This window comes from Aquila chrysaetos, chromosome 5 (genome assembly GCF_900496995.4).
Source record: "Aquila chrysaetos chrysaetos chromosome 5, bAquChr1.4, whole genome shotgun sequence".
In the NCBI taxonomy this organism is placed as follows: domain Eukaryota; kingdom Metazoa; phylum Chordata; class Aves; order Accipitriformes; family Accipitridae; genus Aquila; species Aquila chrysaetos.
The window spans coordinates 44,846,869-44,860,495 of record NC_044008.1 but is presented as its reverse complement, the minus strand read 5'-3'; the positions used below and the strand labels follow the sequence as shown (position 1 = coordinate 44,860,495).

Genomic DNA, 13,627 nt, shown 5'->3' with positions numbered 1-13,627 from the left:
TTTGTGGCTTTTTTTAAATTCATACTGACAGATCCATCTGATTAGATTGAAATAACTTACTTTATTTAAGATTTTCAACAACTTGTAAAAGATTCAAGTCCAGCTTTGGTTTTAAATAAAATGTTAGCCATTCATCCATCCCACACAAAGCATCTACACTGATCTAATGTGCATGACTGGAAATGTTTGGCACTGTGAGCTTAGGAGGGGCTCACTAAAGAGCTACAGTAGGAAAATTAACAGTACAGTTCCTCAGTAGTACCAAAAATGTGTCAAGGAAATAATCCATTTCTGTTTATTGCTAAAATTTTACAAATGCTATTCCAAAAAAACCCAACCAACCAACCAAAAAACAATCTGAGAAACAATAATTGGTTTCTACAACATCTAAGTTTAACAATTAGAAAATGGAAGACAAATACTGAAAACAGACCATGCTGGAACAGAGTATCATCTGGTGTAAGGTGATATGCAAGTATGCTGTGGAAGTCAGAGCTATGTCAATTCACACCTGCCAATGATCTAGCCGGTTGACTGTTGCTAGTCTTTTTCTGATCCAGCAAAAGACCAGATGACTATCAACTCATTCCAAAGCCATTTTTTCAAAAAGTAGTTACTATTTTACTGTCTCAAATGCCTTTTTAGTGCCCAGTTTCCTGAGCGAAGAAGTACTGCAGTATCAAGACTGGAGTGCACATAGGATATTCTTTACATGATCCCAATCAAGCATCAAAAGCTTGGCATTTGCAACAGAAATCATAACTACTTTGTACAACGGCTGTTCTTTTAGTCTCAGCAGTGGTATCGTTTTTCTATATAAATATGCTGCATAAAAATTCCACCAAATACAAGAATCCCTCCATTCAAATACCTATTTATAGAAACACTACATAATGCTCAAGGTGCTTAAACTGCACAGTATTGCCTCATTTAATGGGAAATCAATGAGAAGTTATTTCCATTTGACACAACCTGGCTCAAAGTCTGAAGAATGCCTTAACATGGAAGCTTTCAGCCTTGCTGCAGATTCAGTGTCTAATCTGTCTACATTGTTCAAATGCATCTGAAAAATGGAGCATGTTTTAACAGTCCTCCTCAGAAAATGTGAGGTTTATGTACTAAGGATCGTTGCTTTAACATAACAGTAGTAGTATTCTTTATACTAGAAAAATCAGCCACTCCAAAACCCTTTTTGAAAGGCACCATAAATATCGGCTTTGAAAGACCCTGAGACAAACTCGTACTTGATGCAGCTCTAGTGAAATCAACAGACTTAAAGCTAAGATGATATATCTAGTCTTCGTAGTTTGTAGAAAATGATGGCAATGTGATAAAACATCTACTCCAGGGTTTCCAGCAGTATTTTATTTCATTTTTAAAAAACATGGTTCTTGGACCAGCCTATTCTTTCTGAGGTGCAGTCTTTATGTCATGTAGGTTTCACTACTTCATTCTTTTATTTTACCAGCTTCATCAGTATGTGGGAATAATCCTCTACCAGTTTTCTATATGAAAGCCCAATCAATTTAAATGGAAATTCAATTGCATGCATTCCATTTAAATAAATGGCCTTTGTGTGGGAGGAAGGACTACCTGAATGGTTCCAGCAGGACTGAAAGTTTAGGGAAGTTTCTGATTTGTATTACCATGATATTCCACTTTTTAATTAAAAATTATTACAGCAATAATCACAATATTCTTAGAGAAGGATCTCTATTCTTAAGCAACAGAAATGTTTATGCAGTATTACATGAGGCAGAAATGTACAGGCACAAATGTACAGATGTTACTACATCTAGGGTGAATTCTGGTCAGTCTGTTGAGAAAACACATTTTATTCTTTTTTTGTTAAAAAAAAAGACCTACAATGTGGAACAATTTGTTTTCCACAAAAGGTGGACAGTTGTAGAGCACCATAAATGTAGCTTTAAAATGACTATGAGTTTGCAGGAGCCACGTGTAACAGAAATTACAGCATTATTCGTATTTTAGAGTTCTTGTTTCCATCAAAAATTAGTTTCTGATACAATGCACTCTTATACTGTTTCTGCAATATATTCTTTCTACCTAGGCGATACTACTTAAAAGAAAAAAAAAGGACCTTAAACTAACCAGCAGATACATTTACCATATTTTATCATGCTTTGGTATAAGCTACAGCTGGTAGCACTGTCCATTTACTTATGAGTTCGTCCAACTTTAACTGTTCAGACTAAAACTTTCCACTCCTGGTATCTGTCTTAGTCTCATTTTTTTAACTAAAGTATTTCATCCAAGAATGAGTCTGAACGAAAACAAGAGGGGAGAAATGTTTCTTTTTTTTCCCATGCTTCAAATATTCTGATTTTTTTTTCCCCCCAAAATATAAGTGCCTATTTTATTTTAATGACTGAAATGAAGTCAGCCAGGAAACTGGGGGTTTTTTTTCCAAGAATGCATCCTCTGCCTTTTATATGGAAATCTACCCAAATATAGCCAGGCCACAAGATTTTGAAAAAAATGCTGATAATCATACTTTGTACACATTCAGTCAAAACTTGTTAAAGTTTTGCAGCTAAACTACTGGAACAATCTGTGTACAAGAAGTATGTTCCACATCTGAGGCTAAAAGAGGCTGAGAGGTTTTCCAGCAATTATTGGTACGTGCTCCTGAGGTGTGTATCAGGGGCAGGCACTGGAAATGAAAACAAGACATCTCTCTCTCTTCTGCTCTTAATAACCCCTCAAGCCTGTTGCAGACAGCATGGACAAAGCAAGGAAGCAGCCTAATACAAATGCCTGTACCTAAAAAGCATGGAATACTTTGGAAAAACTTGGATTAATCTTGGGACTGGGATTCAAGAGATTAGACTGGATGAGCAAGTCAGCTGAAGAAGGTAGCGGGAAGAAAGTGAAACTGGATGAAACTGCAGGGAAACTGGGGAACCTAAGTAGAAGAAGGAGAGATTAGAGGGAGGCAGGAGAGATGGAAAATGCTAGACAAGGTACTAAGAAAGTGGGAAGTGTGACTGAGCAAGAAAATACAGTGGGACGGCTTCTGCTAAAGGGAAGGAGCAAAGACAGGCTGTATTTGGAGGACTGGCAGAAACACCTGCGGTGAGAAAAAATTATGAATACCACGGCAAAGCATTTTCATTGCCCTGTAGTACTAGTAGAGGGTAAATTCCTTCTACCACTGGCTCAACTGCAGTGGTCTGATGAGTCCTGTGAATAGTGACGTATCACATGATGGCATTCTGGTTTTGAAGGCTTTTTTGTTTTTGTTTTAAAACTATAAAGTTACATACAGCAAGTCACAGGGCATTAAAAGAATGTTTAACCTCAACTTAGAAGAGATTGTCCATGCAATTACTATATAATTTGGCTTGTTTTGCCTGTGAGGTCCACTCTCAACTATATGATTACATACTATTTTTTCCATATGATCTATGACTCATTCAGAGTGCAGAACGGACATACTCTGGGGATGAATTGGGAATGTTTAGTTAGAAGAGTTATTTATATAATCTCTATCTCATTCACTGTAGAAGCTAGTAGGTTTACAATGGAAACACAGAATAAGGAACAGGAAAGATGGTCTGCAGTTTCTGGAACTTGCTACTCTACCAGTTTTGGGGGGGAAAAACGTCACCTGTGGTGCAATTAATCCAGTCCTTGCTCAGTTTGTGAACTATGTACTTTCCATTTTGGGGGTCTGCCTGAAAACCTCTCGATCTGATTTGCAGATGAGCTGCCAAATCAGAATTACAGTTTTGGCCAATGCAAATTTTGCTTTGACTAGTGTCAAGTAATAAATATGATACTGAACACACAAACACACACACAATCCAATCCCAATTACTCGACATGGGGCATTAAATTATTGAACACTTCTTTTAAACCTCATTCTTCCATATCTCAGCTCCCTTTCTTACAATAGAGATTAGATCTTGCTATCACACAGCTGCTTTGTGAATGTTAAATCAAACACTGCAGTAGTAGTATCAATGAGTAGTCCTTGGAGAAGCCATTTTTTCTCATCTTCTGCAAGGAGCATTTTTAAGGCAGGAAGCCAAAGGCTGAATAATAAAAGAGAATAACATTGAGTAGTGTATCACTAATACCTAAGCTGTTGATCTATGTGGGGACCCTGGGGTAAAATAATACGTTATCAGGTAATTAAATCATTTTCACAACACACAAGAGTTACCATAGGATTGTTGACAAAACTCTAGTTCTAAAAGCTCTAAACCTTTGCATGTTTGACTTTGTCACATTAAGAGAGTCCTTTTAGTGGCAGTTAGCTGCTCAAAGTCAAACTACACATCATCACAAAAAATTGTCACCAAAAAGTGGCCCAAACTGAGGTCTTAAAACAGCTATCAAGATAGTGTGCTTGCTATCTTTAACAAATGATAATGCAAACAGAAATACAGAAAAAGAAAACAGTACATTGCTTGGCTGGAAAGTTACTGAATGTTGAAGCCAAAACCAAAGACCGTTTGCAGAAAGAGGCGGGGGATGTTTCCCTGGCTTCTTCCCCCTACAGACAGATCACCCATTGCCTCTCTACCACTGCGGTGACAGATATAAAAAATACAAGATTGGCTTTTCCACAAATATAAGTCAAGAGTTTGAAGATAAACAGCCTTACCAAGCTATCACTAGAAAGAAACTCTGTTTTATTAATTACATTTGCATGTCTCTACGTGTGCAATATGCTGCCTGCAAAGGTGTTACTTCTGGACAAACACACAGCACACTTGATGAAGTACTAGGAAATATGAGACAGAGCACCACAACCTGATTTTTTTTTTTTTTTTTTTTTTTTAGTATCACCAGTGCTTTAATTATTTCTGGGTTTTGCATTGTTCTGTATGCACTTAGCTCTTAACGTATCATATGCAAAATTCTTATTTAACTGTTCTGGGCACCACAGGGCATGTAGTGCTAACTTCCATTTTCACCACTTCTGGGGAAGAGGGTTTGGACTACCAGCGTTCAACACAACTACTCTGTAGTTAGACAAAGGAACATATGCTTGCTGGAGGTAATCCTACATTTATGTTTCCTCACTTTCTACATGAGTTTTGGCTAAGTACTGTTTTTGAGCCCTGCTTAAAAATCTAAAATTAAAAAAACCCACAAAACTAAAAACTCTATCAACAGCATTGCTAACAGACCACTTCTCCTCCAGCACCCTTAGCTTAACTTCGGCAGCTTCCTCTGCACTTCCTTCTTCCTCCACTCACCTCAGTCAGTACAAGAGAGGATTGGGATTGTACTGGAGGGTACTTTCACTGCAAGTTCCTGTATTCATGTAATTTATGTTCTTTTCCTGCTATTTGGCTTGAAAATGCCCCTTAAACTTGTTCATTGTTATCAGCAGTACTGAACTAATCTCCTAAAAATACCAGGAAAAAATTACTCCTTTCATGTACCACGGCAGATGCTGACATCTGACAGTAGGTGCTTTCTAGACCTGTAATTAATGGGAATAGTTAACAGATGTTCATAAAAACAACATTAAAAAAAAATTATTTGTAAATTAATTCAAGGGATTTCCCCTGATCAAAGTTTCTAGACATCTGCAGCTTCCTCTGCTTCAAAAACCTGGATGCAATTAAACTAACATATGAATAAAAAGCAAATTTCTCGTTCAAGTTATAGAGTGTTGAATAATTACGCACCAGAATTTCAGACAAAGACTTGTCAATATGAATTGACAAAAAGAAACAAAGACAAGCTGGAATGCCTTAAAATATCTCCCACAACACTCGTCTGTATTTATAAATGATAACCACTCAAATTTACAGTACCTGATTAAGCAAATCTACAAATATGTCAGGAATGCAACTGTCTGGTTGCAACTCCGAAGTCACAATTTTCATTGATTAGTTTCCTCTTTAAAACTTGGCACAGAGGTTATGTCTGAACAATAACCAGGCAACGCATCTAAATCACCCTGCACTCATGTTTTATTGTGGAACAAAAAAAAAATCGCTTCATTTCGACAAGCATCCGAATGAAGTTCCCAAATCACTCCACAGTATCGTAAGTGGTAATGCTGCTATTCAACACTGATGAAGTGATCGGATAACTGGGGATCTTTTTCCCCCTTCCTCTCCTCTGTGACACATGCATTCCATTTACTCTAAGAATTAGAAAGGTAACTTCTCAGACAATTCCAACTGCTACATGAAACCTACCATTCATGGTTCACCAGGAAGTTAGAAACAAATGTTTTAGCCAACTGATAGGCATTTTGGTTTTGATTTTGAGGCACTTAAATGAATTACTAACATTGTTATTACTATACATAAATGAGGGTCTGAATCTTCAGCTATTCTTGGACACAAATTCACTCAACTTCAACCAATATGTAGACTTCTTCAGCTTCACCATGCAACCCATTTAACAGGCTCAGAACTTCAAAATAATCCTCACAGAAGAAAAATGCAGCTCAATGCTTCCTGCAGTATCGTAAAATACTGAAGTACTACTGTTAACCATACCTTTTGAAGTACTTCTGTACATTAAAAATCAAGAAAATATATATTGGGAAGTTGATAGAGCCTCTGGAAAATTCAGGTCCCAGAGTGCTCAAGCTAAACCCCAAACATACTAATGGCACTAAATGTACATGAATTGACTAACTCTTATGCTAAAATATGGAAACTGTCTACCACGTATAAACACCAAGCACAGACAAGAGATTTAGGAGCAATAGCATTAAATATAAGAAAGAAGTTGAAAACTTAGGTTGAACATCACAAGGATTATCTGGACGTTTTTACAAGAGGAGGGATTTTTACATGGAGAGAACTGTAACCATGGTACATTGTCCTGAGCTATATTTATAATGGTTTGAGCTACTTCATATTTAATGTGAAGTTATGTACGGCCACTGCTTCAAAAGCAGTACTGTTGTCTATGGAGTAAACATAACTGCAGTCAGCGTGGGCACTCACTATGGATTTCCAAATTTATGGTGTGAACCCCACTTCTTTCATAACATTTGAGTGGAAAACATGGGTGAAAGGGGTTGATGCCATTCATTAAAGATCAGAACTCAAACTAGAAGCATGACACAAAATGCCTCAATCATAAAAAATTTGTTCTGCACGACACAACATAGAGTTAAGATGGTTTCATTGACTAATTATGGCCATGTTGGCGTTTCTTGCCTTAAAAAAATAGAATTACTCTAGTGTGAACTGAACATTTCAGTTTCTTACTGTGTCTTTCTGATAATTCCCTTGTACGTTTTACGGATTTTTATCACTGATACATACTCTCAACCTTCATTTTCCAGTGGAGTATTTCTGTTTTATTGCCGTAAGGTGTTTACTCTACCCTAGGTGTGAGAGACTGAAGGAGTTAATGTCTCAAACATTGTGGTGGGGCAAGTTCTGCTTAATGACTAACTCTGCTTAACAAGGAACTCTGCCTAGCAAGGCGGCCCAGGTGAAAAGAAGCCCATCAGCAACAGGAGGGGAGGGCGTGCTGGAGGGTGCGCAGCTCCCTGTCCTCGTGTGCTGTTCTGGTGTGCTGAGCAGGGCAGCTCACCACATATGGCGAAAGATCACGTCTGCAGGGAAAGGGAAGCTACTCCCCAAACGACCCCCAAGCCCACGGCCCAAAGGCTACCTAATTAGCCTAATTAGTTTGAGTGCCCACCCGAACGAGGGGCAAGGATGATAAAAGGACACAAACCGAAGCCCCGGGTGCGCAAGCCCACCGGAACCGGACCCCTCGGCTGACTGAACCCAGGACTGGTGAAATATTTCTCTTCTCTCTCTCTCTTTCCCTTTTCCATAATCCCTACACCTCATCCCTTTAGACATCAACCGTTGACCAAGTCTGGGACTAGGAGTGGATCCAGCCGCCCCTGGGCTCCTCACTGAGAAGGAGTCTAGAAAGCAAGGGGGTCCGCTCTGAACCTCCCGACTCAACGGGAGGGCTCCCCTTATTGTCTTCCCTGAACTGATTCCCAAATAAGCAAGGCCTGTAGTATATGTTTGGTGATGTATGGTTAGCACATGTTACACAGTTTACTGACATAGTTTCATGCCAACTTCTGTTGTGAGCATGCCAATTCTTGTTGTGAGCAAATAAAAATTGAGTTCTGTGAGTTAAAGGATGATGATCTCTGGTGTCACTTCACCTTAATCCTGACCTGGGAATCAGCAAACCTGAGTCATTGTCCTGAGAAACTGGGATGTGACACTAGGCTCTACTGTATTTTATTTGTGTCTTATTAAGTTGTCTTTGGAGAAAGACAAAAATCTCATCATTTCTGTATGATGCAGAGAGCCATCATAAGAACACTACGGATCCCACAGGTCACTTCTCCCTGACCTGGACAACATAGGCTATGACTGTAGCCATGTATACATTACCAAATTTTTACCTGAACCTATCTTTTTGGTCTGTGTTTTTACAGTTCTTGGCACAACAGGGCATTAGAACGTGACTCTTGGACTCCTAGATGCTCGATTACTTTAAAATAACTTAGATTTCTTGATCAAAGTAAGCAATTGAATCTTCAGTTAAAAACCATAAGCCTCTAGACACCAAAATTTTCTGAATTGTGTGATTTTGGCTTTACTATGAACATTTTACTAGATTAGTAAGTAATTAACCTAGTAATAATTAAATTGTGTAAAACAGCTAATTTTGTGTTCTGTTACTGCCAGAAGTACACAGCACACTTGTGGAATAAAACTATTTGGGAGAGCTTCTAAAGTTACCCCACCATATTTTTCCTAATGATTTAAGCCAGACAGTTTCCCATAATTATTTAAGTTCTAATAAGAACATCATAATGCAAAATATTTTCTAATACAGTGTTCTCGGATGTTGAAGGGGATGTCATAAAGCCACAGTGCAGAGACACAGAGGAAACAACTCTGGTCCAAGAGCTTTATCGAAGATGTCTCTATGTGACTCTTGTATACAAGGGACAATAAATCAAACTACATATGACAGTTTACGAGCAGTATCTCTGTGCCAGTGCCTGGTAAGTTAAGCCTGTATTAGTGACAATGCATTCTGAATTAATATTTATAAAATCCTCCTGCAAATATCAAAACAGTCAAAGAAAGGACAGTACAACCCTAAGTAATGTAAGCTTTTAATAAGCTTCCTGTACACCCACAGAATGTCAGACTACCAAACACACATACAATCCCACAGTGTTTGCAGGGAAAATTCCTCACATAAAGTCAAGGTTAAATTTCCTCAGGAAAAGATATGTCATCATAACCCCACTTTGCCACTTATGTCAAACACCTACTCTATACAAATCTCAAAATGAGAATAAACAAACCACACAGTAGCTCTTTGGGAATAAGAAGGGGCTTTTCAGTTTTAAAAAAAAAAAAAAAAAAATTCTCTTAAAAATACATGGTCGTCTTTTGGCTTTACCTCAGTATCTGAGCATCCGAACTACATTAAAGAACACACACATCCTTGCAGCACCCCCATATCACTTCTGAAAAGACCTGTCAGGGAATTACATTTTCTGTTCTGTAAAAAATTAAACATTTCCACTTCTACCGTTGTTAAAACTTGAAATGTTGGAAATGTTTCATTTTCTATAGAGTGGAAAACTTCCAAAAATGCTTGGGCAGCATGCCAGCAAGCTGGTGAAATGGCCCAAGATCCCAGGTGCCAAGGGAGCCTGCCAATGCCTACCTATGTGCTTAGGTGACAAAAAAGCACATCGGTTTTTAATGGACTCAACACATTCCTGAAGAACATTTCAATTCTATTTAATTAGTATTCTGCATCCAAAAAAGCTTTAACCCACACCAGTCAGAATTAGCACCATCATCATTAATATTCTTTACGAAATTAAATATATTAATTTATCCCATCATGACAGAGCTGGGGATTTACCCTGAGCTTTTTACCTCACCTCATCTCTTCAACTGTAAAACCTCTTTCCATTTCCAAAATTGTGTTTTCAGATACTTTGCATTCCCTGCTAAGGTGCCATTCTCAAGTGCTGTGCACACAGGAGCGCAGATCCAAGGAGAGAACTCTATTCAGAACCAAAAGCTGGATTTTCTATAGCTGTGCTACCACAATAATAGTACGTATAGCTGAAAAGTCAGGCTAAGAAAGTAAAAGTAATCATTGTTTTCTGATCCTATTTAGATACTTCTCCAAAACACAAGTGACTTCCTGCTAAGTAGCAGTCACATAAAATACTGGGAAAGGCAACACAGTCTAACTGGAGACATGACAGTAATCCATATGAACCAGTGGGCAAGCCAGCAACTGTGAATGAAACTGGACAAGCTCAGCAAAACTTCATCCATAAATATCTCACTGAGCTCACAACAATTAGTCTTTCATACATTTTAGCTTGGTTTTTGTAAATTCATATACAAGTAAAGGTATAAACTTGGTCAAAAACATACCTCAATGCATAGCTAAAGACAGTTTAGATTTCACATCCATTTTGCGTTGCTTTTCAAGGTGAAACTCCTCCCTGCCTATTTTTTCATACTCCTTGCTGCACTGTAAGTAAAGCACTGAAACAGTCACTATTTTGTTTTACAGGCTTTCTAACCAGAGCATTTAAGTGGTCACGATTACTGTGTGACTTCAGACTCAACTGTATTGATGCAATTTGGAAAGTGGGAACTGCAGAAGAGGAGAGGTTACAAGCTGTCAGGGTAAGCGGGGCCTTCTGGCCTGAACTCACCACCAAGGACAACATAGAATCATAGAACAGTTTGGGTAGGAAGGGACCTTAAAGATCATTTAGTCCGACCTCCTGCCATGGGCAGGGACATCTTTCATAGACCAGGTTGCTCAAAGCCCCATCCAACTTGGCCTTGAACACTTCCAGGGATGGGGCATCCACAACTTCTCTGGGCAACCTGTTCCAGTGCCTCACCATCCGCATCATAAATTTCTTCCTTATGTCCAATCTAAACCTACCCTCTTTTAGTTTAAAATGGTTGCCCCTTGTCCTGACACTCCAGGCCTTGGTAAAAACCCTCTCTCTCCATCTTTCTTATAAGCCCCCTTTAAGTACTGAAAGGCTGCAATAAGTTCTCCGTATATTAAGGACAGAGACATACTTAGAATTAATATCTTTACCAATAAGTCATAATTTTTACAAACAATGAAATAAATCAGATGAAACTGACTTTAAAAAGGGGCACTCTGTATCACCAAATTTACGCTGCAAAACAAGTAGGCTTGAATGTCCAGAACCCTGAAAGCTTCCTTGTGTACACTGCCCAAGCAACCCTCAGCCTGAAGTTAATTTACAAATATATTCTCACACACGCAGACACTGACAAAGAGCTAGTGACTTGGCAATGCTTCAGACAATCAATAACAAAAAGCGGTCAGTAAACAAATGTTCCATTTGAGTTGCTTCCTTTGTTCTGGTGACAAACAACGCAAACAAGTTTGCGTTCAAATTCTACTTCACCCACACGACCATATAATTCTCTTTAATGCAGGGGGAAGTAAGGAAGATTTACTCATCACTCCTCCGTTTTGGAGGAATACGGCCTGCGTTTGAAGAGTCTTATTGTACTGCAAATAACTTATGGTTTCAGTAAGAGCTCTCAGTACCGTTCGTGTGTAAAGGACAGATGTTTACTGCCTGTTTCCTGCTGAAGGAGGTGACAAGCAGCTGTAGATTCTGAGGTGAGCATGTACAAAGCCTACATGCAAGGTGCTGAAGAGGGGAAGCCACTTGTACAATAAGAAAATAGGTTTAACGACCTGCAGGAACACTTGAACAAATACAAGCACTTCTGCGGTTCTCCCTAACCAAAACCCTCAAGTTTAACTTTTATGAATCAAACTGTCAGTCATGTAAAATGAGTTCAGCTATTAATGAAAAAACAATAAATGAACAATAATGAGGAAATGACCTAATGGACCAAGGCAGATTGATTTAATTTGTTATTAATTAACTGCCCTTGGGAAAAACTGTAGAGGGAGTGGCCAAACACCAGGATAACCGTTAACAGAATACTTTCCTCTCAATAAATGAGATTTTCATTCTTTGTATGCTCCAGGAAGGATTAAAAAAGAAAAAGAAAGAAAAAGATACTGTTCTCTGCATGCTGGCAAGACTACTGGTCCATGTCACTGCCGACAAATTAAATTAAAGCCCACGTGCAGAGGCATTTAATCAGGAAGAACAAGCAAACAACGTGAAACACTATCGGCCTTGTTTTGCTCTCGTCCTGGCCTTTACACTAAAACTGTTCTTAGCAACTTCTTTTTTATAATTATATTAATTACCACATTCTAGGGAGAAAAATAACCCTGAATGGCAATTACAGCTTCTCCAAGGGTAACAGAAATGTTACTAAATAAAGAATATGACCATGTAGAGTTCCATGCTTAGGAGGAGCTGCATCATCTACTATTTCTCTTTGTTACTAAAAGTCTCCTGTAATCTAAACGCCGAGTTCTTTATAACTGCATTTATACATGCAACAATGGCAAAGATGCAGCAACAGCACTCTCACCTATTTTTTTACTCTTCATCTACTGAAGTCTTCTGTTTAAGCAACAGTTTCTAAAATTGACATGAAAATATTTTCACTCCTGTTCCCCTACTACCAAAAGAAATTTGCCGATGGCCAGACCACTCGTCATACTGACCTGCATGTCTTGCCACTGTCTAATTCACAAGCTCACAGCCGCCTTCTCTCCAGCCCACTTGTCATTCTCAACAAATTTCCCCTAGAAACCTTCCTTGTCCATACCTCAGCCACCTGGGATTGCTTCTTTCTTCCACCTCATTCCTAACTTCCTCACCTCTCACCCCTTGCTCTCTGAAAAGAGATTCTTCCTGGAAACTATTCTGTTACATTTCTTAAGTCAGGCAGAATACTGTCCAACTTTTTGCCTTGATGCAATAAGGGATGAAATAAAGACTGGGACATTTGTATATCGCTTGGACACCAGTGAGCAAATTCAGCACAGAAAACTTTCCAAATTAATGCCCATGCACTAAGTTCATTTCTCATTTCCTTCAAAAAGCAGAAAGTGTTTTTCAAAATAGCAATTTGTACCAGAGACTATTCTCAGGAGGCTCAAACTAGCCCTTTCATGTTTTCCATTTCAGACAAATACACTAGAACTTTCTTGACATTAGGTCTCTTCAGTCAACTGTTCCAGTCTCAATCAATGGACTTTATTCATAAATAAAGCAAATGTAATAACTGCTACAGTAAGAGGCAAAAAGGCACTCATCTGGTTTGCTTAGGTCATGTTTTTGTTATCCTGATCATATGTTCTGTTGCTACATCTCCACTATGCAGGCTTCCACTGAACCGAACAGGATTTCCAAGAAGGAAGAAGAATCAGATGTGCACCCAACCCAGAAAAATATGGCCTCTTTTGTCAACATATTGAGACCACTCTTGAATATCCTGCTTCTAATATCCAAATACGAACTTCTTCAAGTTTGCGACATTAAGTTAGGTTAGTAGCCCAAAGTAGACGCAAATATTAGGAAGAGGTACTTTAGGAAATACTAAAATGACACAGCCAGAAACTGAAAATTTTAGCAGGATGAAAATTGCTTGTGGGGAGAAACAGCAAAACCTCGCCAGCCTCCCAGATACAATGGGAGACTGCCCCAGAGCACAGAGCT

General features: G+C 38.7%; 1 protein-coding gene across 2 annotated transcripts in view; it reads right to left on the bottom strand.

Annotated features, from left to right (window-relative positions):
• THSD4 (thrombospondin type 1 domain containing 4) overlaps positions 1 to 13,627 on the bottom strand; it is a 333,359-nt gene that overhangs the window by 259,648 nt on the left and 60,084 nt on the right. The gene's annotated exons all lie outside the window — the stretch shown is intronic.